At 41.2% G+C, this 26,992-nt stretch overlaps 1 protein-coding gene across 2 annotated transcripts in view; it reads right to left on the bottom strand.

The window, feature by feature from the left end:
• The window catches only part of LOC306657092 (signal transducer and activator of transcription 5B), a 60,670-nt gene extending 43,182 nt beyond the window's left edge, over nt 1-17,488 (bottom strand). For both annotated transcript variants that reach the window (XM_079132803.1, XM_079132804.1), the window contains exon 1: nt 17,336-17,488. The gene's annotated coding sequence lies outside the window, so the exon portion shown is untranslated. The remainder of the gene's footprint in view (nt 1-17,335) is intronic.
• Between the last annotated feature and the right edge of the window lie 9,504 nt (nt 17,489-26,992).

The raw sequence follows: 26,992 nt of genomic DNA, 5'->3' as shown, positions 1-26,992 counted from the left end.
CAAATCAGGTTCAATCAAAGATGCCACAGAGTGGAATTACTCCAGCTTTTTTTCCAGAACAGTTTTATTTACAGGATAAGTTTCAAGCTTGTCACAATCAAATCAAATCCTTTATCTTTCAAAGATGATCTGCAGATTCAATCTCCACAAGGCACATCTAAAGATTTATAGAGCATGAAGGTAAAAATTCACAATAGGATTGAAGGTTCTACCCACAAACAGCAGCACAAAGTGGTAGGCAGCTAGCAAGGAAGGGTTAGTTTCTTCTCTTTCCTACAGAATAAAACAATAGGTCAAATGCTACCCATGCAAACAAATGCCATCACAGTGAAAATTTGGGTATAACACAAATATTTTTAAATACTTGAAAATGACCACCATTTCTCAATTTAAAAGAATACACATTCATGGAATCAATATAATAAATTTTAAAGCAAAAGAATCAGTTGCTTTGGAGCTGATTTATACATTCATTCTTAAATGTTTTAGGGTTGGGGATGTGTCTTGCCTAATATGCACAAGACCCTGGGTTTAAAAACTAGAATAGCAAAAAAAAAAAAAAGGAAGATTTTTAAATATTCTAAAATAGGATGTTATATTTCGAAGAAAGGAAATTTTTTTCCCCTTTACTGAAATCATCACTCAATTTTATGGAGGGATAATTTATACTTAATAAATTATAACAGAATGTTTTAAATGTTACAATGAATCTACTTTTGGCACCATACTAAAATAAAGGGGTCCCTAAAACACATGGAGTAAAAGTTACCCTGTATTTTATTTAATATTTAAAGACCAACTGATTTGGTTTAGATGTGAGGCAATAATCAAAGCAACACAGAAGCTCTATCCATTTCCTCAAAAGTTCTTTCAGAGGTATCTAAAAAGACCCATTAAGATAAACTAAGTAGGAAGTAGGTCTGAAGAATGGGAGGAAAATAGAGTTTGGGTGTAACCCAGATTCCCAAATCTCTCTACAAGTGGGCCGGCCGGAGCTCTGTTCTGTCTTCCACACTTTGCTGGAGTTGGCAGCCATCTTGCAACCTGGCAGTTTAGGAAGAACCCTATTACCCCAACTATAGAGAACTAAAAATTACTCCCCTCCCTTAAGTGTCTCCTAAGGTTAAAGGAACATGGTGGAGGGGCGTCGTTCTTCCTTTGTGCGTGCGTGTGTGTGTGTGTGTGTGTGTGTGTGTCTGAGAGAGAGAGAGAGAGAGAGAGAGAGAGAGAGAGAGAGAGAGAGAGAGAGAGAGAGAGTGGGAATTGAACCTAGGAGGTGTCTACCATTGAGTTATATTCCCAGCCCTTTTTATTATTATTTTTTGTTTTGAGATAGGGTCTCACTAAATTGCCCAGGCTGTCTTCAAACCTGCCATCCTCCTGCCTCAACCTCCTGAGTAGTTGGGATTACAGGTGTGCACCATCATACCTGGCTGGGGGGAAATCTCTTTCAAAACAAAAAGTTTTTTCTGTAACTAGATCTCAAATTTCAAGCAACAACTTTATGTATCCCATAAAGACAAAAAGTAGCTAAGACCAAATAGTAAATATGATTCTTTTCTAGGCAAACTCAGTTTCAAAAACAGTAAAACAACACAGACATACACATCCTAAAACAAAACAAAAATAACAATAAACCCTGCCTAAACATGATGTGAACCGGGTATGGTAGTACACACCTGTGATCCCAGCTACTTTGGGAGGCTGAGGCAAGACTGCAAGTTTGGGGCCAGCGGGAGCAGCCAGAGCAGTTTAGTGAGACCCAGTGTCAAATTAAAAATAAAAAGGGGTGGGGACATAGCCTGGGGGTAGAGTGCCCCTGGGTTAAATCCCCAGTATACACACACACACACACACACACACACACACAATGATTTAATAGTTGAGGTACACCTGAAACAGAATGGGTTATTTTAGTCCCAGAGTGCAAGCAAGGTCATGTCTGCAACAAAAGACAATTAGGTTGATGCCTCGGGTTCAATATTCAAGTCCTTGTACCTTTCTGTAATAAAAACATCAGGCAAACCCCAGTCTCTTCTTTTGCCTTACAAATGGAACCATATTCCAAAATTCATTTGTACATATGTTGTTTAGAACACAGATCATTTTCCCATGGAAATAACATTATAGTTGGGTGTGGTGGTGCACGCCTGCAATACCAGCGAGGCAGGAGGATCACAAGTTCAAGACCAGCCTCAACAACTTAGAGACCCTGTCTCAAATTTAAAAAGGCTGGAGATGTAGCTCAGTAGTAAAGCACCCCTGGGTTCAATCCCCAGTACCAAAAAAGAAATAGAAAAAACATAATAAAGATGTGAAAAAGAGGGGTGGGAGGGGTGCGGGGGGGGGGGGGGAATAACAGAATGAATCAAACATTACCCTATGTAAATGTATGATTACACAAATGGCATGCTGTTACTCCACATACAAACAGAAACAACATGTATCCCATTTGTTTACAATAAAAATAAATTTTAAAAAATGTAACAGAAAAAAAAAAAAAAAAGATGTGAAAAATTCTTAGGGGGATAAATCTCGGTTGAGTTGCAATCCTGAAAAACCTAATTACCCTTTACAGTTTTGTTCCTGAAGAAAAAGTACTAGAATTTGTAGCCAGGGAAACCTGGTAAAACCGAAGAATATTTTTTCTACGCATCCTTTCCCCACTCTCCTGCCACTTCTGCAGAGCAAGTCTCCTGATAACAGGAGTTGGGAGGATTTTCCACAAAATGCTTCAACCTTGCAATGGGACAGCAGTTTCCAAACAAAAGAGTGCATCTGTGGATGTCTGCGTGTATTTGGGGGTGAAGGTCCAGTGGAAAGCTTTAAGGATATGACCTTTTTCAGGTAAAAGTAGCCTTTTCTCTTTTAGTGGCAGTGGCCACCATTCCCATGGGGCAAGAGAGCCTTTTATATTTGCTGTTGGTAAACCAGACGTTATATAAGCAGGAGATGGTTCACAATTTATTTTACAGTAGCATTCCTTATCTTCAGGGAACATAATGTAAGACCCCTGGTGGATGCCTGAAACCTCAGTACTGAACCCTACAATATATATGCTGTTTTTTCCTTTCCTAATTTATAAAATAGGTGCAGTAAGAGACTGACAACAATAATTAATAGTAAAATAGAATGATTATAATAATACACAGCTATTGAAGTTATATGAATGTAGTCTCTCAAAATAGCTTATTGTACTATAGTCATACAATGCCTGTGGGATGAGATGAAGTGCGGTGAATGACATAGGCATTATGACATTGTGTTAGGTTACCATTAAGTGTAGCTTACACATAAGCACTGCAGTACTGCAATTGTTGATCTGATAGCCAAGATGGCTATTAAGTGACTACAGGCATGTATAGCATGGACACGCTGGCTGAAGGGATGATTCATATATTAGGTGGGACACACCACAATGACATGAGATATCATCCGGGTACTCAGAGCAGTGCATTATTTAAAACATAAATTATTTTTTCCTGGAATTTTCATTGATTTTGAACCACGGATGACTGTACATAAAACCTCAGAAAGCAAAACCTCAGATAAAAGGAGATTTTTTTTTTTTTTAAAGGCTACAAATGCACTGTCCACTAGGGCAGTAGCTAGTGCAATTGAGGAACTGAATATTAAATTTTATTTTAGTTAACAAATATAAACTTAAAACTCAAAGTTACAATTTATAACAAATATAAACTTAAAAGCTCTGGACTAGGGATGTAGCTCAGTTGTGAGCACTTGCCTAGCCTACCTGAATCCCAGATTCAATCCCTTAGTACTCCAGTACCCCACAACAAAACAAGACAAATTCATGCCCAGTCTAGTACAGTCTAGTTATGGGAAAACCTTTAAGTATATTGGGAACAAACTGAGCATATGAATCTACTTGATCAACTAAAAGTTTTGTGAAATCTGAACACAATTCATGCATTTCTGGTGAAAAATTTGCATCTAAATTGAGATATTTTAAAATGTAAAATATATAGATTTCAAACTTTGTACAAAAAAAGAAATGTAAAATATCAATAATTTTCATATTGTGTGTTGAAATGATAATGTTTTTTATATTTTGGGTTACATAAAATAGATTATTAAAATTACTTTTCCCTAATTCCTTTTGCTTTTTAAAAAGGCTACTAGAAAATTACATTTGAGGCTCACATATGTGTACTGGACAGTAAGGGACTATAACAAAAAATTTACATATTCCTACACGACTCCGGCTTATAGTTTTTCAGTTCATACACATCTTAACAGAAACATTCAATTTTCCTTCTCTGTGTTGCTTAGGAGAAAACTCTGAAAGCAATTTCTATGTAGTTCTTACCATAGTTACTGAAATGTCAGAATGAAATTATATTATTTGAGTTGAAAGTGTACAAAGTACTATTTTTTAAAATTACTATCGTTATATAATCTCTATGGAAAGTTATGTTTAAGAAGACTAAATCTAATGATTCTTTAATGGAGCAACTGGTGAGTATCTGCCATCTGTTCAATGAATGTGAAATTCACCTTGAGTTTCTTTAAAAATCTAAAATAGAGCATATTTCATAGAAAACCCATGTAAACACTCTCACCTTTGACTTACTCTCTAAAAAAAACTCAATTCACACTGATCTATGGACAAGAAGCAGATGTGAACGTAAAAGAACTTGATATATGATAAAATGGATTTTCATATCAGTGAGGAAAAGAGGGAGATGGTACTAAGTGGTAGATTTGGGGGTATAAACTGGCAAGTCATTTGGAATTGATTTAGGTCAAAATTGTTAATATATGAAATACTTAGCATAGCACCTGGCATGCAGTGTCAATAAATATTAATTATGGTCAACACTAGAAAAAATTATGCTAAACTTCTAGCTCACTTCTTATATAGAAGTAGAAAAAACAGAAACACAAAATAATTCTAAAAGAAAATACAAAAGAAATTTTTATATTCTTTGGGTAGGGATGGTTTTTCCAAGCATGTCAGCAAAGACTATTTAACTAGACTACATAAAAATTTAACATTTTGTACAGAAAAAAAAAAAATTATCCCAAGTTAAAAACCAGAAGCAAAAGTGGGAAAATTACTTATAACCTATGAGACAAAAAGAGCTTTGGGAAAACTCAAATACCTAGAACAGAGAAACAAGATAATGATGTAAAAAAGGCAAATCACAAAGAGGAAACAAAATGATCAATACACATATGAAAGCAACATCCAACCTTGCTAGAAATCAAAGAAATACAAATAAGAGAGACTGACAAAGATTAAAAGGTTATTAATACTAAGGGGAAAAAAAGGTTATCAATACTCAGTCATGGAAAAGGCCATTACATTCTTCAGGCACCATTTTTTGGTGCGCAGGGAGACTGGGATAGTTATTTTGGAGAAAGTTTAGCATTATTAATGTAAATGACTCAAAAGTTACACTTCAGAACTTACAGTAAGGAGAAGGTTTAGTAAAGGTGAAAAAGATCTACGTGGCCTGAGTGTCTACCAGTGTTGTTTATAAAAGTGAAAAGCTGGAAATAACCTAAATATTTGTTAGTTATTATATGAATAATGTATTATTAATGAATCAACTGTAAGCATGGCAGGGTACATAATGGAATACAGACCTTTAAAATGTTGAAGGACATTGATATTCATTAATTTCCCAGGGAAATAAATCCCTACTGAGCCCTCAAATAACAAGATCAGATTAGAGGTTTGCTTTAACCATAAATTTGGATTATTTATTATCTCTTCTCCATATTCTACCTTATCACCTTTGTTAATGGACAGCTAGTTGTTTATGTTAGGCATCTTAACCTGAGTCCATGAACCACTTAAAGTGTATGCAAATATTTTTGTCTATGCATATTTTACTGGGAAGACAGTCAATAGTTTCATTAGACTCTCGAAAAATCCCCTAATCCCCAATGGTAAAAACCACTGGAATATATAGTTTAATGGGTCAAGTTGTTGGCTAACTTGGCCTTAAAAAACATGTGACTGTACAGCCCAATCACTCGCTAGTCAACAAACAGTACTAAGTCTTACCTTAACTGCTAACACAATTAACCAAAGTTTTGGAATAAATTTCTTTACTCACTTTGGAAGTATTTACAAACACACACACACACACACACACACACACACACACACACATTACATACCAAAAGACCTTACAGCAGCTAAGAAATAAAAAAGCAAACTAAAGAGTTTCAAAAAACATTATATCATTAACTTCTGAAATACATTTTTTAAGTCTTTTGAATTTTAAATATATTTGAGCTTTTTTATTGGTGAAAACTTTAAGATTTACAGACTTAAAAAAAGATTCATCATTGTAGCAATGATGATGATATTGATGATATTCAACTTCTCAAAATCAGATAAAGATTAGAACAACACTGGGGTGCAGCTCAGTGATACAGCCCTAGCCTAGCAGGCTCAAGACCCTGGGTTCAATCCCCAGTACTGCAAAAAAAAAAAAAAAAAGACTAAAACACAGGTAACTATCTAAATGAATAAATCAATAAATCATTTTATATATTAACATTTAAAATGTCCTATAATTTACTGATGGCATATTATAAAATATACGATGCCAAGTTCAAGTACCCAAATTTACATGATTTTTAAATTATCTCATTGTTTAATGAAAAATTTCAGACACATAAGAGAAGAAAGTAAATTTTAACTGGTAGTATTCTATCAATAAATCAGATTACAGAGAAAAATAGATAATTATAAATCAACTAAAACCAAAGGAAAACATAATTTTGATTTAAATGAGATTATCACATTTTTCAGGAGGCAGAGGAGATGCGGTAATAAACAAAAAAGGATAAAAAAACCAACAGAATATATATATGTAGGCATACAGAGCAACACATACATATATACACATAAATAAATATATACAAATTTATCTAATACAGAGGAATATTTATTAGTTTTCAGGCATTTTAATTAACTGCTAATGGATTTAGGTTTTAAAAGCACTGAAGAGAGCCAGGTGAGGTGGTCCACACCTACTAATCTCAGTGAGGCAGGAGGATCTCCAGTTCAAAATCAGTCTTAGCAATAGTGAGGCACTAAGACCCTGTCTTTAAACAAAATACAAAATAGGGCTGGGGATGTGGCTCAGTGGTCAAGTGCCCCTGAGTTCAATTCCTGTTACAAAAAAAAAAAAAAAAAAAAAATCAATATGATTTCTTTTATGTTTTAGCATTCCCCAAATTGGCTTTTAAAAATTTCTATTATAGCAAAAAAAAATTTTTTCTATTGTAGCAAATTCCATTATATGAAATTATAAGGTACAACCAAACTTACAGCAGACTTTTAATTAATTTTTATAAATTTTTCTTCTTGTTCAGTATTGGGAATTAAATCCAGGGTGCTTACCCACTGAGCTACAACCCTAGCCCTTTTATATTATTTTTTAAAATTTTGAGGTAGGGTCTTGCTAAATTGCTGAAGCTGACTTTGAACTTGTGAACCTCCTGCCTCAGCCTCCCAAACTGCTGGGATTCCAGGCAAGTACCACCACAACCAGCTAAAAAATATTTTTAAGGTTGTAATTTTATTTGCTCTACAAAAAGATAACAGCTCTGCTCCAAAATTCTCCTAAAACTTCAACTTGCAATTTATTTTCATTCTCTTCTTTCAACTCCTTAAAATGTTAAAATACTTTTAAACACTAACTCTAGTTACAAAATAACTATCTGATGTGAATTTAATTAAGTCAGAACACAAGTGTCTGGAATTAACAATGACATATACCCAAGAGAAAGTTATCTTTCACTAGAGGTTTCCTTTACCAGAAATTCCCAAGTGAATATTACAATAAAGGCTTAGAGAAGTCATTAGGTATGACTAATGGGATTACAAGAAAAAGAAATCCATAAGCTTAGTAGCTTTCATATGTATCATCATGAAAGAGAAAGCAGTACAAGAGCAAATGCAAGAAATACATTGAAATAATACAATGTCCAGGGAAACTAAAATAAACCAATTTTTTTCCAAAAGTTGAATAAACATAAACACACATCATCAATATGAAATAAATGGTAATTTAGCAGAGCACATATACAGATAAAACAATATAATTTATTTATTATCTTTATAAACAGTATAATTCTCCTTTGGCTTCTATATTAAAATATAGAACATTCCACCAAGTATAGTCAATAACTCAGTCCTCAAGTTCAAGTTTTTTTAACTCTGAAAACGTGAAATACAATCAAGATGATTTTCTTAAATAACTTTAGTTGTAGATGAACACAATATCTTTTTGTTGTTTGTTTGTTTATGTGGTGCTGAGGATTGAATCCAGTGCTTCACATAGGCTAGGCAAATGCTCTACCATTAAGCTACAATCCCAGCCCCAATTAAAATGATTTTAATATAGTTCTTCAACTATATCAAAAGATGCCACAAAACATCACACAATAATAAATATTTAACACAAACATCACAAACTCCTAAAAAGGAAACACTAACTGAAAACAAAAAAAAGCAGGTTTTACATTTAAATTCAATGAATACATAAGTCATTTGGAAAACATTTTTTTCCCTGATTACAAAAGTATTCCCTGATCATTATTATCTGTTTACTACAGAAAAAAATGAGAAGATACTAGAAAACATACACACACACCCCTAGAATCCCACAACCTAGAATTTTTTTCAATGCCTCTTCTTTTTTAAAGCAAAATTGTATGTGATTGTTTTGTAATTTAATTTTTCATTTAGTAATACAGTGTAAACTTTACATGGGTCATTAAACACTGTTTTATAACATGATTTGAAATAGCTGAGTAATATTCCATTTTGCATAAATATACACAGATGTTAATGAACAATTTTGTTCATTAATCCTCTAATGCAGAACATCAATGTTATTTCCAATTTACTGCTATTTTAAAGAACACTGTGAGGAACATCTTTTTATACAAATCTCTAAACATATTTCAGATTATGTCCTAGGATGAAATTCATCTAAATGGAACTGCTAGGTCAAAGGGTATGCTCATTTTTTAAAAATATTTTTATAATTTTTTGATAAATCTTTTTTTATTTATTTGTATGTGGTGCTGAGAATCAAACCCAGTGCCTCACACATGCTAGGCAAGTGCTCTACCACTGAGCCACAATCCCAGCCCAAGGGGGTATGCACATTTTCAAGGCAGTCAATACATATATCAAACCACCTTCCCAAGAAGAAGCAACAATTTAAATTCTGACCAATGAGTACAAAGGTGCCAGCTGCCTCACATTCTCAAACACCACTGTTTTTATTTTTTTCAGTATTTTAGTCTTGTAAATATGTAAACTGAAAAAAATCTATGGCACTATTTTTATTTGCATTTCTTGAATTCTAGTGCGGATGAACTTCATTTTATAGAATTATTGGTCATTTGTTTTTCTCTTTTTGTTCATTTTCCTACTGTGGGAACCATCTTTTTCTTTAGAAAAAAGATGAAGGTATCAAAACAGGTAGATTATTTATCTAAATATATACATTATTTAGATAAATAATGTATTTAGATAAATAATGTATATATTGAGATTATTAACTCATAACCCTGTATCAAATATGAAAATATTTTTCTTGTTTTGTTATTTTGGCATAGTTATTTTAACATTTATGTATTTATACATCAATATTTTCTTTTATGAGTTATTTCAGTAGCTCACTCATAGAGCTGTATGTAGCTCAGTGACAGAGCACCTGCCTAGCATACTGGAGGTCCTGGGTTCAATTCCCAGTACCAAAAAACAAACAAAAACCTTTTGTCCTAATCAAATTTACCAACATAACTGGAACATAAGTTCAGTTCAAACCAGACCTCTTCACATTTGGGTAAATTTAAAAACATAAATTCTGAGGATGCCACATTTTTAGAATAAAATTTATAATGCATGCTTACGGTACTAGGTTACCTTACTTAAGCACCCATTCCTTTAAAATTATGTGCTTTGCTCTGGTATTGCAAAATTAAGGGATCATGCTTCATCACCAACTCAGCATGTGAATTGTAGCCATGTCATTCAGGAAGCCAACTGTTTTCTATTTTGTTTTGATACCTTCAACAATTAAGGAGGAAAGCCAGTCTTTCTCTATATTACAATGAACTTAGTATTTTTACTTGATATTTAAACTCAATGCAAGGTAAACTCATCTTTAAAATATAACTACATTTTAGTGTCCAAGTACAGTGACATACTGAAACAACAACCAAGAAAGTTTTTAAAAGAAGGGCTTATTTGCATAATATCCCTATGTGTGAAGCTTTCCACACTTTTGGGGATGAGGCTCCACAATGTCCAATTCTCCCTATAATTCTTCCTCACTTTCTACCAGAAACTAAGTCCTAAAACTTTAATTTTGTAAAGGACTATGTTTCTATAGATCTCTAGTTTGCTACTTTTCCCAAGCCTAAAAAATGATTTTTAGACACATTTAACAAAAACAAAATCAACATTATTTTCTGGGAGAACATTTTGCCTACTTAAAACTATAAATATCTTACTTGCTTTATTACTAGGTTGGTAAATTCCGAAATATTTAGGACTTAAACAGGTTAAGTGCTTGACAGTTTCTTGTCCTACATGATACAATGACATTTGTGAATGCAGGTTATTTAAACTATTTTTGGCTCAGGTTGGATTTTTTTAAATTCTACTCTTCCAAAAACAGTTTGGTCATCAGCTATAGGCTTTGTGTTTTAGACAACACAAATAGTTTTTCACAAACTTTCTAATTTACCCTGGCCTAAAAGACTGGAAAACCCCCCACTGAAAGCTTTGAAAACTCATCAGACAAGAGAAAAAAAAAAAAAAAAAACTCATCAGACTTAGAAGAAAAAGAAGAAGAAACAACAGCTTTAGCTGTAGGATCTCACTGACAACAAACATAAGGAAATTCTGAGTTACAGATACCTCACATTAAAAGTTTTCCACTGACATTGTAACTTCTGTCAACATTCAAAGAAAATTCAACCCTGGTCAAAGGTGACAGTTTGACAATCCTGGAAGCTAACATCCTCTGTTTATTTGAACAAGTTCATGCTGTCTGCACAGGGAATTAAAGTTTTTCTTGCACATGACTTGATCTCCCAAATTGGAATCACTACACTTTAGGGTGGCGAATTCTGTCTCCGCAATCTAACTTTACAATTCACTCCCAAGGAGAGTACTGCTGAAAGAAAATAACCATCATATATAAAAAGAGGTAAGTTTCTAAGACTAAATTCTAATGGCCTTTGTGTAGCTCCAAACACAACAATTTGTTCAGCTACCTTAAAAAATAAGCCCAGATAAGTAAAATTTCCTAAATCTCTGTATGTCAGAAGTCAAAATTAATAGCTCTAAAAGAACTTCAATCAAACAAGAAAAGAATGATATGGCCCTTCAAAATACAGTTGTAAAGAAAATGAGCTGGACACTTGAGTTCAGGTACAGATGCATGTGTCACATTAACTGGTACACATGATCCTTTTGTTTATAAATAGAAGCCAAGGAGACAGCTTATAGCTCTTCTCCTATGGAATACAAATAAAGAAATATAAGCCTTAAGAAAACCAAATGTCTTATTACTGAGATGGAATTGCCCACTGGCCTTCGCAGCACAGTGGTTAAAGATGCAGCCTTTGGAATCAGCTCTGTCTGGATTTGGATCAAGCCCTGCCATGACCCAGCAATGTGACCTTGGACGAGTTACTTAATTTCTCTGTGGTCATTTCTTCATTTTCATCTGGGGATAATACCCACTCCTCTGAGGACCATAAAACATGGCAAGAGCTGAAAACAGTGTCTGCTTGGCACACAAAGTGAATAGAATTAGGTATGATTTTTATTATTTTTATGCTTTAAGGCATTGATACATTTTCTTGAACTCTGGGTTTGGGCATAATTTGGAGTACTTTTTAATTAATTTTCTGTTCACTTCTCGAAAGAAGGCACAATTATTATACAGATAATTAGTATAACTACCCAGATGAGCCCATGTAAGTAGTGCTGTAGCCTAGAGTGTATTATTTTTTAATACAAATCATGGATGTGACTGTTACTGGTAATTTGGCTTGATTTCCCACATGCAAAGAAATCCCCTAACAAGGGGAAAACAAGCAGTATTAGAAGACACTTGGGTTTGTCCTGTTATCATTGCAGGGTAAAGCCAAATTCACATTTACTAACCTGATGGGCAATGAAAATATTAGTCACCAAATTAATCCCAACAACTAACAATAATTGATTGGCTCACTGATGTATTTCCCCTTGTCTTCCCCAACCTTTCTCTAACTAGTCAGAAAGGAAAGTTTTCATATTTTCTGAGAATCTCATTACTTGCTCTCAAACCATGCTCTCTATCTTAGTATAATTTTAAAAATGAGTCAGTACAAGCACCTCAAAAAACTAGCAGTGCATAAAATATGGAGCTATTTCACTTCATAATAAAAATGTGCAAAAATTTTTAAAAGGGTTATTCAGAGTGCCAAAGGTAATGAAAGAATAAATGGAGAGTGTTGCAGTAGATTTTGCAAGCTAGCTTCCAAAAGCAGGTAGAAAAAGACAAACGTTTTGCATCAATCAATATATTTGTTTTTCATCTTAATGGTATGATATATGGGAAGACAGGTATAATTAGTATGAATAAACTCAAAGGAGAAAATATCCTGTATAAGACAAATTGTAACTTCCTCTTTCTTGACTATAGGAGTGAAAGGAATGGGAGGTCGAGATAGGTCCAGTACTAACTTCATTGCAAATTACTTATACACAACTGTGCCCAATGCTAATGCAGTATTGCTTTTAGGACTGATCCAAAAGAAAATGCAGAAGTAAATGCTCCAAAACTGCAAACAGCTCTGAATGCCAATTCAATTAAGTCTATTTGGTTATTACTCTTCTTTGAATAAAGTGAGTTAACACTAGTTAACTTGATTAATCACTGAAAACAATACCATGTGGCTCCACATAACTCATTCTTTAATATTTACATTAAAAGTGACCCTACAAAGCTGGGGATATAGTCCAGTGGTAGAGAACTTGCCTAGCATACTTAGGGCCTTGGGTTTAATCCCCAGCACACCACACACACACACACACACACACACACACACACACACACACACACAGAGTCACCAGTTAAAAATTATTCCAGAGGGTCAAAGAAAGGTTTTAAGGCTGAGGGTGATTCCTCCACAGCTCTACTGCCATATCCTTGTTCTTATTTAACTATTCCCTAACACTGTGTATGGTTTTTAGGTAAGGTAGAAAACCTGCTAGTCACTGGTTTGTAAACGAGTTTCTGTATCACACGAACTTATGGCAACTCCTTACAGCACTGACAGTCAACCATATAGCATATTTCTTCTCTTAGTGTTATACAATTTTCTGGTACTTGGAATCAGAGCAGGAATCCCGTTTTTTTGTTAATTGTTTTAAGATTCCCTCCCAAGGCTGCTAAACCTTGAAGAGGGTTGGGAAAAGATTCAAGTTCTTGCCTTCCCAATTGGATATTTAGGCTTAGCCCAGTGAGGCTGTCCTCTAAGCAGAACAATGGGTCAAAGACAAACCACATGTTATCTGATGTCTCTCTTTGTATGTTGAAAATAAAAATGTGACACTACAAGAAGGTTGACACGTGGACCTAATTTTGAAAATATAAACAGGAAGCACCCCCACCCCAATATTACCATTTAAAAAAAAAGGAAACCAAACCTCAAAGATACCTTCCAAGGAAGTCATGGGTGTGACCAAAACTAACAAAAGTAATAAAACATCATCTAAAAGCCCAAAATCACCAGAAATGAGGGTCTCATTTAATTAACTAAAAATCTAACATCTGTAAATTACTCCCCTCTTCTGATCAGTAAAAATAGTGTACGTAAAATTAGATATGTAAAATTTTCTCTCAACTGGCTTAGGTTTTTAAGTAGTAAAGGTTCATCCTTAATAAAACATCCAATGTCAATATTTTCCTTCAAATAAAGTCACTATAATTGAGTGAATATAATTTGAAAACTTATCACTGTGATACTTAAAATTTAAATGTGCAAAAACTGTCTAATTGCCATGTGTTGGGTTGCAGGCCTGTATTCCTAGTTATTCAGGAGGCAGAGGTAGGAAGATGGCAAGTCCAAGGGAGGCCAGGTCAGGCAACTCAGTGTGACTGTCTCAACATAAAATAAAAAGGGCTGGGAATGCAGCTCAGTGCTTCCTCACATGTGCGAAGTCCTGGGTTCACACCGCAAAAAAACAAAAACAAAAAAAAAAACCCTGTCTGATCAATGGAAACTAGATTGTTAAATTTGACTTTCTTATTCCCAGAAATAAGCATAAAACAGTTGTGTTTACAACCCTGTAGGGGAAAAATACTTCTGATTTTAGAACAGCTCTATTCAGAGCTTAGATTTAAAAAAAAAAAAAAAAAAAAATTTAAATACTACACATATTTGGGAACAGTGATATGTTAAAGCTAATTTTTAAACATCATTTTCATTAAGAAGTTTCAAAATATTTTCATACTTTATTATATAGGAAAAGGATAATCTGAGCTCAGTAACCTAGGATCTCCAGACAACTTTAAAACAATGTTCAAATGCTCAAACACACACACCACACACACACACACACACACACACAAATAGGTTTTTAAGGGACTTATGCTTTCTTTCGTAGGAATAATGTAGTAATCTATACTCTATTCCAAGGGGAAAAATGCATCATTGATAGACTGCCCATGGATCTGTAAATAACTTTATGATATACATATATGCCTAGTAAGACACTAAAACAATTAGGCTTCCTTTGATTCCACCTTAAACTTGCATTTAATCTTGAGCAAGTCATTTGCCTCTACAACCTCTTCTTTTTACAATAGGGCCAACTGTCTCACCTACCTACATAATAAGCCGCCAAAGGAACCACACGAAGCACATTCATAAATATAAGCCTAATACAAGTCACAAATTATTTGAATACTAACAATATGAGAAAAATTCAGATAAGTACCCCCAAAAGCAATAAGTGACATCTTTAGTCTTGATGTAAAATAAAAACAAAATCACTTAAGAGGAAGAAAATGGAGGTGAAATGAGAAGTCAAGAGCATGATAGGAAGTGTTGGCCAAAATATTTATGTTGTAACACTCCAAACAATGATAGCACATTTTCCCCTACTATCATATATATTATGAAGTACACATTTAAGAAACATCAACCTTATGCTTAATATAATCCATATTAATATCCTGTTAGCAAAAATATGAAAACTGAAAAAGTGAGAACTAGTGGGAAGGTGGGATAATTTATTCAGTGGTATACAGCAAAGATTTTGTGTAGTTTAGCTCTAAGTTATGCAATAACAAACTGCTAGTGATAGATAAACTTTTTTTTTTCCTGATGGTAGCTTAAAAAAAAAAAAAAAAAAAATCTCTCCATTCCTTCCCTATACCTATTCCCTGGTGCTTGCAATTTCCATCTTTCAGAGGAAATCATCTCCCAGATGACAACTGACCAAAGGTATTGTTTAAAATTATTGTTTTAAACATCACAAATTGCTGCATAGTAAATTTTTCTTAAAATCAGCAGCCCCTTCTCCCACTTAACACCATTAATTCTAACAACTGTGATCTTCCATGAGATCGGTACCAAAACAACAACAAACCTCAAAGCCATAAAACAAAGTACATCAATTGAATTCCTCTCATTTGTAATGATTAGAACCGATCTAATGTCCAGTGTTACGAAATGAAATTAGAGAAACATGAAAGGCATACTAAATAAAATACATCTTCTTCTAGAAACTGTAGATAATAAATATAATACAACAAAACATAAACAAATGAATAGTAGAATGTTGAGAAAAGATGTGAAGTTCTATTATCTTAATTGAATGATAACAAAATTATTTGAGATAACATAGACTCAACAGCTGAAAGTTTATTATGGCCCAGGCGGCAATCCAACGGCTTTGGAAACCTAAGATACAAGATGATAAATACTTGAAGACTGAAAAAATGACATAGGCCCAAGTATATTATTTGGTGACACACCAGCACTTTCAAGGGGCACTCCCCAAGCATATTCCAGAGACAATGTATGGAACTGTACTTAGGCAATGATCTATAAACTTCTCTAAGCTTTGGGAAGAGAACAGATGTGAGAGTCCTCAGACCCAAGTTTCAGTCCCTGAACTACTAAACAAACAGCCTTCTGAATTGAGGAGGCCAGCTACTCCACTGATCTGGGCCTTAGTTTCCCCATTTGTACAATAAAAGTATGTAGCATAATCGTGGAGGTCCCTCTCAGCTCTAAGATTCTATGACCCACTTTTGCCGCTATTTACTTGATATAGGTATGGTGGGATGGCAGGAGAAAAGAACAAGAACTGGGCATGACACTTGGGGAAAGAAAATCGATATCTCTTTTTGCCTTTAGGATTCCTGTGGTTTTTATTAATCCCATCTTCCTAAAAGCTGGCACTTGTTTTTCTTCTTTGCCTTTTCCATCACTGCTGGCTACAAGTGTTTGCAAATGCCTCTTGCTCCATACAAGTTCTTTCCTCTGTGATCACCCTGACCATCTTGCCAGATTCCTTTAGCCTCAGACCAGTTTTCGTGATAAGACGACTCCCCTTCCGACTCTCCATATCTACCCCGGACACCAGGAGCACTTTGCTCTTGATCCCTGGCTAGTAAAAAAGAACAGCTCGCATCCCACCTCCACACGTACTGCCCTGGCCTGGCGGTCCTGATGTGGGATCCCGCAGCACACAGCCTTATCAAAATGTTCGTATTTGTTGTCTTGATTCCTTAAAAGGCGCTGTTTCTTGAAGCTTTGCTAATGTCCCCCACCCCATCGGACACCCCCAGGCTCATCTCATCCCCGGGAATCGCAGGCACCTCTTCTGAAGGGGGAAAAAGAAAAGAGAGGAAAGCAAGCAAGGACCGCGCAGGGACTCTTCGGAATTTCAACAGGAAGGTGCGAGGTGGCCGACAGCAGCCCCCTTCGCTGCTGGGGGTTCGGCGGGGGTCCCTCACACACCCACTCAGCCCCGCGCGCACGCAGCCTTTGCTCCGCACACCCTCCGCTCCGCCGCAGCCTCCGCACGAGCCCCCTCGCGCGCCCCACGCCGACCCCGGGCCCCTGTGCAGCCCGCCGCGGCCGCCTGTCCCCCAGGGCTCCCCTCACCCAGCGAGCAGCCACTACGGCCGCCTCACGGCCGGGGAGCGATGGCGGCGGAGCGGCCCTGCTGGGCTTTTTGGCGGCCAGATCGGGGGCCCCGCCCGGCCCTGCTCCCGGCCTCGCTCCCTCGGCCCCGGGCTCGCCCTGCAGCTCCTACCTCGCTCGGCCCCTCGGGCACCAGCGGCTACTCCGGCCCCACGCTCTCTCTCGCTCGCCCGCCCGCTCGCTCCCTCCCTCGGCCGGGCCGCCGCGCGTCGTCGCCTGCGCTCGGTCCCCGCCCGGGGTGACGGCTCCGGCCGCGGACTCTCCTCCCGCCGGGGCCCACGGGGGCGCGCGCGCCTCTCTCGCGCGGAGGCCCGGGGACGCGCGCCGCCCGCCGCCCCGAACGCGCCCGGCTTCCTGGTTCCGCCTGGCGCGCGCTCGCGAGCCCCGTGGTCTCTCGCGCCCCCTCCGCGGCCGCCCTGCAGGGACCCAGAACCCCCTCGCGCACCCGGGGTGGCGGCGCGCTCGACCGGGCCTGCGCCACGCGCGCCAGCTTCTTTCCCAGCTGAGTGCTGCCACCGCTCTCCAGCCGGAGCGGCAGGCACATGCTGCTTTGTTTGGGTAGGGTCGACCACCCTTAGCGCAGGGCTCGGGCCGGCGCTTGAGGTCGTGGCGATATCCCCCACCAACTCCGTGACCCGCCCACCTCCCTCCCTCCCGGCTGGGCCCACTTTCTGGGTCCTCTCCCTTCACAGGCAGAGGTCAAAAGTCCACAGCAGCCCCAATCAGTAATTATCCCGGGCTTGCTCCCGTGAGAGCGGCTCTGCCAGGGCTCCAGCTGCACCACCCGCACCACCCGGGCGGGCGAGAAGCCTGGATGGAAACATCAGGAGGTTACACTTGGCCCAGACCTACTGGATGCGGGCACTGTCCCAGGGTGAATCTGTGGGGGTCGAGGGAGACAATTGCGTACCCAGGGAAATCTTGCTAGCTCCCGCCAGTAAGGGCTGCGGAAGCGACTGCTCTGTCCAGCCGAGAAAGAATAAGCAGGATTCTAACTGTAGGATCCAGGGGTAAGGGGTCTTTGAGATCCTCTCACCAGTGGTGGGGAGGGTTTGCGGTGTGTGACAAGGCAGCCTGAGTCACCCACTCTCCTCCCCTGCGCTCCATCTCCGGAGCTGGCCAGTGGTTTCCCTGGCAACCCTCCAAGGGCCAGCATTGAAACAAGGCATATCAGCGCCTCAGAAACCTAGCAGCAGGAGCAAAAGAGGAAAGACCCCCTTCTCAGCCCCACACAGACACACAGAGCGCCCCCATCCCTACGGGTTCCTACAGGTTGTCCCGCTGAAATTTTTCATAGCCAGAGATGACCAAGAGCTTCAAGCTCTCCCATAATTCTCCTTTGGCAGCCCTTCCCAGCAGCCTTCCCTTCACCACCAGAATAACACCAGTCACAAAAGTCTTTGGGTCCCCCGTAGCTGATCACAAAGCCCTTCTCCCCTAACCAGACTACTGCTCCTGTCACAGAATCTGGGCCAACACCTGGTACAGTGTTCAGCACGGAATAGATGAAGGCAGTTTGGAGGCTGGAGCAGAAAGCTGGATGAAGCAGCAACCGTGGGCTCTCTGGCAACTCCTCTGACAATCACAGCCCCTGATGTTTTGACAGTAGGGCACACATTTCTCCTGCAAGCTTTCATACCTGCACACATGTTGTTGCCTCTGCTTGGAACACCTCCTGTCCTCTCACTGCCTACTGTTCTGTGACCTTTGCTCTAGGAAGCATGAACCTCGCCCTCCCTGGTTCCTGCCTCACAGTTGTGGACGCTTTTGGTACAGCCCCTCTCATGTTTGAAGGATAATTTTTTTAACATGTGTCTCTACCCGCAAGAGCAGACAATATTTGGTTATTGTTAAGTCTCCTCCACTCACACCCAGGCCTGATTAGACACCTAATAGATATGCTATGTTCTAGGAATGGAACGAAAACTATAAGGAATACATAGGCATTAAGGGTCTAAAACTAGGCTCTGTCAATTCCTTGCACCATGTGAATTTGAGCAGTTTCTGCCTCCATCTCCCCATTCATAACATGGCAACAGTAACAATATCTACCTCATAGTGTCAGGAGACTTGAGTTAATATGGTTGTGAAGTGCTTCAAACACTGTCAAGCACTATAATTCTGTGACCTATTACTGTTGTTGATTTTAGTAACAGCTAATATTATATCCCTTTTCCTAAGATGGACAAAAATCTAAGACTCAGTGCACCTACCATGGTTACTGATGAACAGCATCTGTGAGCCTGCCAGTTTAAATGTCCCTAAGGGTGGGGTAGATGTGCCACTTTATTTTTGTAAATCATGGCACGTCTCTGATCACTAGGCATTTAGCTAGATCTGGCCAGCTGTGTGCACAGACACAAAGGTTAGAAAGTTCTGAGACTACGTTGGCTAAACAGAAAGTTGTCATCCTGGAACAAGAAGGAAGATTCCAACCTCTATCTGTCTCTCCTTAATTCGGCTAAGAACAGATTCTCTTCTTTGGGCTTCAGGAACATAGTCCTCTAAGTTGAAAAGACACCAGACTGAGACACAGATGGCACACTAGAAAGAAAATGAACAGGAAGCTAGGATCCAAAAAATTCCCAGGGAGATACCTGGAGATACAGGTGATCACATCTCAGTCCACCCCGACCTATCCAAGAGAAAAAAACAGACTTGAGGAAAGAGCCTGAAGTCTAGTGCACAGCCCTTGGCCGTACATCCCCCTGCTCCCAGCCAGGGCTGACTGCAGCCTCCTTCCCCCCATTTCATGGTTGACCATGTGGCTACCACCAGGAACAGCTCCTCCATTTCATATCCTTCTTCACTCCTGGCTGGCCACAGGGAAATCATGAGGCCATTTTCTGTAAACATAATTGAAACCACAACCACAACCCCCTCTAGCTAGAGCCCCATGTTCATGTAGCTTTCCTTTCCAGACCTTTGGATCCCAGGAATTGAGCTGGCCCCAGGGGGACCACCTGCTACACATTAGCCAAGAAAGGGCACACTTGTGACAACTTCCCTTTTTCCATGTGGGATAAACCAGTTCAGGCCCCTTGAGTCACGAGGAGGAGGCACGGGATATTCAGCAGACAGTACACCAGGGACCCCAGATCTCTAGGGCCTCAGAATTGAGGATTGTCACAGATAGCTGTCTAGGAAGGGTGTTACCAATGGTTCTTTGTTCTTACCTCTGCCTGAGTGCAAGCAATAAAGAGTTAGATCTTGTTCCAAAGCTCAGCTCTGCCATCTTAACAGCTGTATGGCCTTGGTTAAACCACTTAACATCTCTGAGAGCCTCACTTCCCCTCATGTGTAAGTCAGTTAAGAGGTAAAGCATATGTTTATAAGTGCACAGAATCTTTCTGGGACATGCATGAGACCCTAGTAACTGTCCCTCCAAAGGAATGTGAGAGACAGGAAAAGGGAGAGACTAACTTTTCACCATCTGTCCTTTTGAATCTTTTGTATTTTGTACCATATGCATGTGCTACCTGTTAGTACATTAGTAAAATGGACATTGCTTAAAGGAAAAAGTAGAGAGAGTGCTTTCAAAACCAACTAAGCCCTGTGCCTGGCTTAAAGAAGGTGCTCAATAAAAGAATATTTTGCCTCTTTCTTTCTCTCAGCCCAATTCCAGTAAGCTTACTGGGTCAGGAGGCTGCTGGTGTGACATTCAGTGGAGGGGAGGGGAGGGGATGTGAGTGATGGGTGTGCAGGTCTTTGCAGGACTCATTGCCGGCAGAGTCTCACATGCTCTCCGTCCGGCTCCTGTGTGCCTCACCTATCTGGGCTCCCTTCCAGTCAGAGCTAAAGGGGTGGCTCTCTGGAAAGCACAAGGGTTCCCCTTGCCTCCTGGGACATGGTCACCATGTCCTTTCCACCCAGAGTCCTAAGGCGATGCTGCATTTTCCAGGGCGGGTGGGGCTGATGTAGGAGAGACAGCAGAGTACCAGTATCTTGGCCAGTACCTTGCCAGCTTAGTGGGCAGGTTAAGAACTCAAAAATCAACCCAGCACCAGGCAGAAATGAGGCTGCTGCTGTTGCATAGACAGAAGAAGGTGGGTGGGACTAGAGCAGGCAAAGGAGAGAGCCTTTGGGTGCTGTGGGTTGGGGTGAGGGAAAGGAGGTCTGCCCTGAATTGTTGGAGTTCTCGGAAGCCCTGGGTTGTTTTAGAGACTTCTTAATCCAATAGACATTCATGAAGTCTCTATTATGAATAAGCAGTGGGACAGAGACCTTTAGGCAACTCGTTAGAGTCAAAAGAAGGGGCCCATAATGCAGATGGGACAGAGGGACAGAGGAGAAAATGCTGAAATTTACTGGTTCTACTATGTGCCAGGCACTATGACTGAGTCTTATCTTCTTTTTTTAAAAATATTTGTAGTTGTAGATGGACACAACACTTTTACCTTTAATAAAATAAATAAGGATCAAACCCAGTGCCTCATACATGTGAGGCAAGTATCCTACCACTGAACCACAACCCCAACCTGGCAGGTGAGTCTTGCTGTCTTTCTTTTGCATGTGAGGGTGGTCAGCTCAGAGAGGCAGACTCAGTACCCAAGGTCACACAGCAGAGCCATGGTTTGTACCAGGTCCTTATGATCCTAAAGCCTTTGTTTTCCTCTAGACTACATGGACCCTGTGAAAGATGAGGAGGATTTCATCAGGTGGGCAAAGGAAGAATGATATTTCAGGTAGGTGATGGAGTGGGTAAAGGCTTGGTGTTGAGAGGCCAGTATAAGGGACAGTTGGAGCTGGAGCACAGGGCGAAGGGAAGCCCCTGGGTTGGGCTGATCTCAGTAGCAAATGAAGATCAGACCAGTAGTCAGAGAGAAAGGGCTGGGTCATTGGCTTAATATTTATTTTGACTTTATGTTCCCCATTTGCTCCAGGGACTGGGGAGTCCTATTTGAGGTTTGGAGAAAGGGGATGAGCAGGGTTTATAAATGGGTCTGAGACTTAAGAAATCAAGGAGTGGGGTGTGTAATTCCAGCTACTCAGGAGCCTGAGGCAGGACAATGACAGTTTCAAGCCAGCCTGGGTGACTTAGTGGGACCCTGTCTCAAAATTAAAAATAATAAAAAATAGACAAAATAAAAAGGGCCAGGCATAGTGAGGCATGCCTATAAGCCCAGCAACTTGGGAGGCTGAGATAGGAGGAAACCAAGTTTGAGACCAGCCTGAGCAACTTAGTGAAACCCTGTCTCAAAATCAAAAATTTAAAGGGCTGGGGATATAGCTTAGTGGTTCCATCCCCGGTAGCAAAAGATAAAATAAATAAAAAGGCTGGGAACACAGCTCAGTGGTAGAGTGCTTCTTGGTTCCATCCCAGTATGACAAAAAAAGAAAAGGAAAAAAAAAAAAAGTCAGAGAACAAAGGGAAACAGGGTTGACAAGAAAGAAATCCCCTCCAGTCATAACAAAGGATAGTGGCAGAGCACCTTGCATGGCAGGGGAGATGTGCAGCCCTCTCCCACTGAACCTCCCTGAGGTCGGGGACTGGGCTGGCCAAGGCACAAAAGAGTTCTTGTTGGGCTGGAAGGAGGAGAAACTAGCTCAGCGGGAAAAGGGGCCCGATAGCCATCGTGATTGAGGACAAGAAGCCAAGCCCGACCAGGTCTTCCCAGGACAGTGGCCAAGACCTCCCAGCTGCCCACTCACTCCCTCCACCAGGCTCTGCGACAAGGAGGACACAAGAAGGGTGGCTACTCCCTGTCCACCTGATGGGGTAGAAGTGGGCTCTCAGGATGGTCTTTGCTCCTCCTTTCTGTGCCCAGAGAAAAGCCACCTGCCAGCCTCTCCCCCCAGGGCAGGTAGACACTGCAGCCAGTAAAGGAGGCAGGATTCCCCCTCCCCCTGTCCAGTTCCACATGCTTCCCTCCCATCCCTCTGTTCCCAGAAACAGAGGACAGTCACCATGCCTCAGGCAGGGTGGCCTTGTGTTCTGTTGGTGACTTCACGGTAAGCTGACTTCCCTGAAGAAGGTGGAGGAGAGGGGACAGAAGTAGGAATGGGCTCCCTCACCCCACAGCTTCTTGCTATCCACCACATTCACATAGATTCCCCACACCCTCCCCAGGTCCCTTCTGTCTTCATGGACGTGAACAGGGCAGCATTTCTACAGGGAGATACTTGGTGGAGGGGAACTGGTCTCAGAGGCAAGGTGGACTCTGAGGGTGGCCTGTTGCTCCACTTTAGGATCCTTGGGGTTGGGGCTAGATTGGAGGTAGACAGTACAAACAGAGGCAAGGTGAGGGTGAAGCAGGGTATTAAAGACCCCAGGGTGTCAGCTCTCCCCTGTCTGCCACAGGGCACAGAGATACTTCCTGGGACACTTCCAGCTTTCTTGGGAAGCCCCCTCCCCATTCTGGCTCCCAGGTAACAGAAGCTCTCCTTGAAGAAGGGACTTGGAGCAGAAGAAACAAAGGGGACTCTTTGTTTTGTACCACCTCCTTCCACGCCCCCCCAAGAGTCAGGTTAAGGTGACCTCCGTCTGGTTTCCCTAGGATAGGGGTTTCAGTCACTAACCTGGTCTCCAAGGGCAGAGCAGAAAGGGGACTTAGGATTATCCTTCCCTCCACCATGAACTTGACCCACCTTCATATAACATAGGTCACACTGAACCATTTAACACAGCAGGGCATGGGCAGCATGGAAGTGAGGGTGCCATGCTCTGTACCCCAGAACAGCCATGAGCTAGCCCAACCAACAGAGAGAGACCTCTTCATTCTGTAGGTGTGCTGGGGTTGGGAGAGATCTATTGAGCCCCTGCCCACAAGACTGGGCAACTGGTATTGTGATTCTACCTGGGCACTCCTGGACCAGACAGCTTCAGACAGAGCTCAGATGATTCTGGCCCTGCCTTCCAGGTTGTACACACAGGTGCCATGATTCAGTTCAGGATGTGTGTAGAGTATACTAACTATAAACTAGGCTGCAGATCATTATTATTCCTAGTAAAATATGTTCCGTTTTTGGGATCTGTATTCCTATAAGATTTTTTTTTTAATCCTTCTTCACTCCTCACCTTATGCTACAACCTGGAATTGGGGGTGAACGGCAGTTGGGGACAATGAGACCAGCCTCTAACCCTGGGTCAATCCAGACCAGGCAGTTTTTGATCTTCCCGAATCCCATCCCTGAGGCTTCAGTTTTCTCCCCCATAACCTGATCCCTTAAAATCCTTAGGGTGTTTTGCGGTGGGAAATAGCAGAGACCAAGCTGAGGGACTGAAAGCAAAATAAACCCCAAATTTAACATTCACGGGTAGTTGTGTTATCCAGAGCCACGACCACAGTCACCTCTGCCTCCAACCCAACTCTGACACTCTGCCCTCCTCTACTCCCTCAGGTGGCCTTTGCCCATCCTAAGAGAACTCCAAAGTTCCTCCTCCTCTGCACTGAGTCTCGGAGAACAGAGGCACAGAGAAAGGGAAAGAAACCCAGGCAGAAGCAGAAACAGAGAGCCAGGAGAGAGAGAGAGCGAAAGGGGGTGGGGATCAAAGCAAGAGGAGGAAACAAACAATAAAAGACACAAGATTTAGAGCCTCACAGACAAAGACCCAACAGGGAGAGAGCTAGAGACTAAACAGTGAAACAGCCGGACAGAGGGAGGGGTGTGGTGTGGGGGCACCTGAGGACTCTGAAGACCCTTCCACTCCCTTTTAGGTTAGCCTTTCCAGTTCTGTTCACTGACACCTCAATAATAGCTCTTTAGGACCCAGGCTACCCACACCCTAGCTAAGCCAAACCCAACGCAGCCAGATGTTTGGTGGGTGGGGCTGCCAGCTGGAGCTGCAGGCCCCTGCAAGCCTTGGGGGAGGAGTGTGGAGAGGAGTCTGAAGTGGGCAGGCAAGGTCCCTTCACTTAAGCAGCACCCTCATTTCACCTTCTTCTAGGTGCCCCAATGTGAGTCCATAGCCAGGGTGGTCCTCTGCTTCCAGTCCTTTCTCAGAGGACTAGGAAACTCAAGGAATCTGCTCCTATCCATTTATTTTCATGTTTTGCCTGCAGCAAAAGGCTGGTGAGCAGTCAGGCAGTGTGGTACAAGCCTGTAATCCCAGCAACTCAGGAGGTTGAGATAGGAGGACAGCAAGTTTGAGGCCAGTCTCAGCAACTTAGTGAGGCCCTAAGCAACTCAGTGAGACCCTGTCTCAAAATAAAAAATAAAAAAGGGCTGGGGATGTGGCCTAGGGATAATACCTCTGGGTTCAATCCTCAACAACAACAACAACAAAAAAGGCTGTGGGAGCCTGCCCACCACTTGGTGAAGGATTAAGATCTGCCACTGGCCAAATCCCTTCCCCTCTCTAGCTTTTGTTTTCCCATTTGTAAAACTGTCATGATCACTTTCTTTCTTTTTTTTCTTTTTTTCTTTTTTTGTGGTGCTGGGGATCGAACTCAGGGCCTAAGCACTCTACCAGCTGAGCTATCTCCCCAGCCCGTCATGATCACTTTCAGCTCTGATATTTGATTCTCATTCCAGGTGATCCCTAGCTGTACATCTGTTTGATCCTCCCTCACCAAAACTATTGCTCAGGGTGGCTTGAGCTTCTTTCTACCTAGGTATGCCCCCAGGAACATCTGAAAAGCAAGGTTTCCTCAAATCCTCCATGCACCCCCTTACAGTTTTCAATTCCTTTCCTCGTGATCCTGCCAACTAAGTCACTGTGGCCACACATGGAAGGCGGGGAGAACCCAGACATTTCAACTTCTGCAGAAAAACTTTGTTTTTTTTTCTCTAAAGTTAAAAAAAAAAAAAAATGAAACTGAGGGCGGTAGTGAGGGACAAGAAGGGGGGAGTAGGAGTAGAAATGGAGAGAAAAGGGCAGATCCAAGAAGAAATTAGGGAGGGAGGAGGCAAATGAGAATTATTCCCCCAGGACACTGGGCCTTGGCTCTGTTGGGCCATGAGTGGGCAGCCAGGCTGGCCCCTCCTTTGGTACTGCCAAAACCAGATGCCAGGCAGAGAGGAGGCCCAGAGGAGAGGGAAGCTGGGCAAAGGGGATGGAAAGCTTCCAGGATGGCCTTACCCAACTCCTCAGGTCCTGCGGGGTGGCAGGGGTGGGGAGGTGACTCTTGGGGAAGGGGACTGTGACCCAGGCAAGGTTCCAGGGAAGAGATTCACTGCTGAGGCAAGGCCTATAAGCAGATGTGAAGTTGCCGGGATTCAAGATAGCCTCCTTGAACCTTTCCAAAGACAGGACCAGCCTGGGATGTGACTGGGCTGGGGAGAATGAAGGGGCAGAATAGTTAATGGATCAGTCAGCTGTGTGTTCCTGGGCAACCCCCTTCTCCTCCCTGGACTTAACATTTCTTACCTACAAAGTTCAGGAGGTGGGGGGCAGAGGATTGAATCATATGATTGCCAAGGTTCTTGTCTGCTACTACTTCAGGAAGTTCAGACGGTGAGAGTAAAGGAAGGAGGAAGGAGATGAGGTGGTGGTGGCGAGGTTGGTTCCTCTGGAATCCCCAGTCCTTTCCCTCTCTAAGACTTTGCCTCTGAGGTCACAAAAGCTGTGGCCCCCCCAACCCACACGAACACACACACACACACACACACACACACACACACACACACACTCTTTTTCAATCCAGAAACTCAAAGGATGACACTTGCCAGAGCTGGGAGTCATTCCCAGCTAGTCCACCCCTTCCCTCCACCCCTTTTATATAGATGAGAAAACTGAAGCTCTGGTTTGGGATTTTCAGAGCCCGGGATTTCCCTCCCAGGCTCTGTAGAAAGAAATGCCCACAAGTCTCGGGACGCTCCGGTCGAG

The sequence above is a fragment of the Sciurus vulgaris genome, assembly GCF_902686455.1.
Source record: "Sciurus vulgaris genome assembly, chromosome: 3".
Classification (NCBI taxonomy): domain Eukaryota; kingdom Metazoa; phylum Chordata; class Mammalia; order Rodentia; family Sciuridae; genus Sciurus; species Sciurus vulgaris.
Note: the sequence above shows the minus strand (reverse complement) of the source record. Positions and strands in the feature narration are given on the sequence as shown.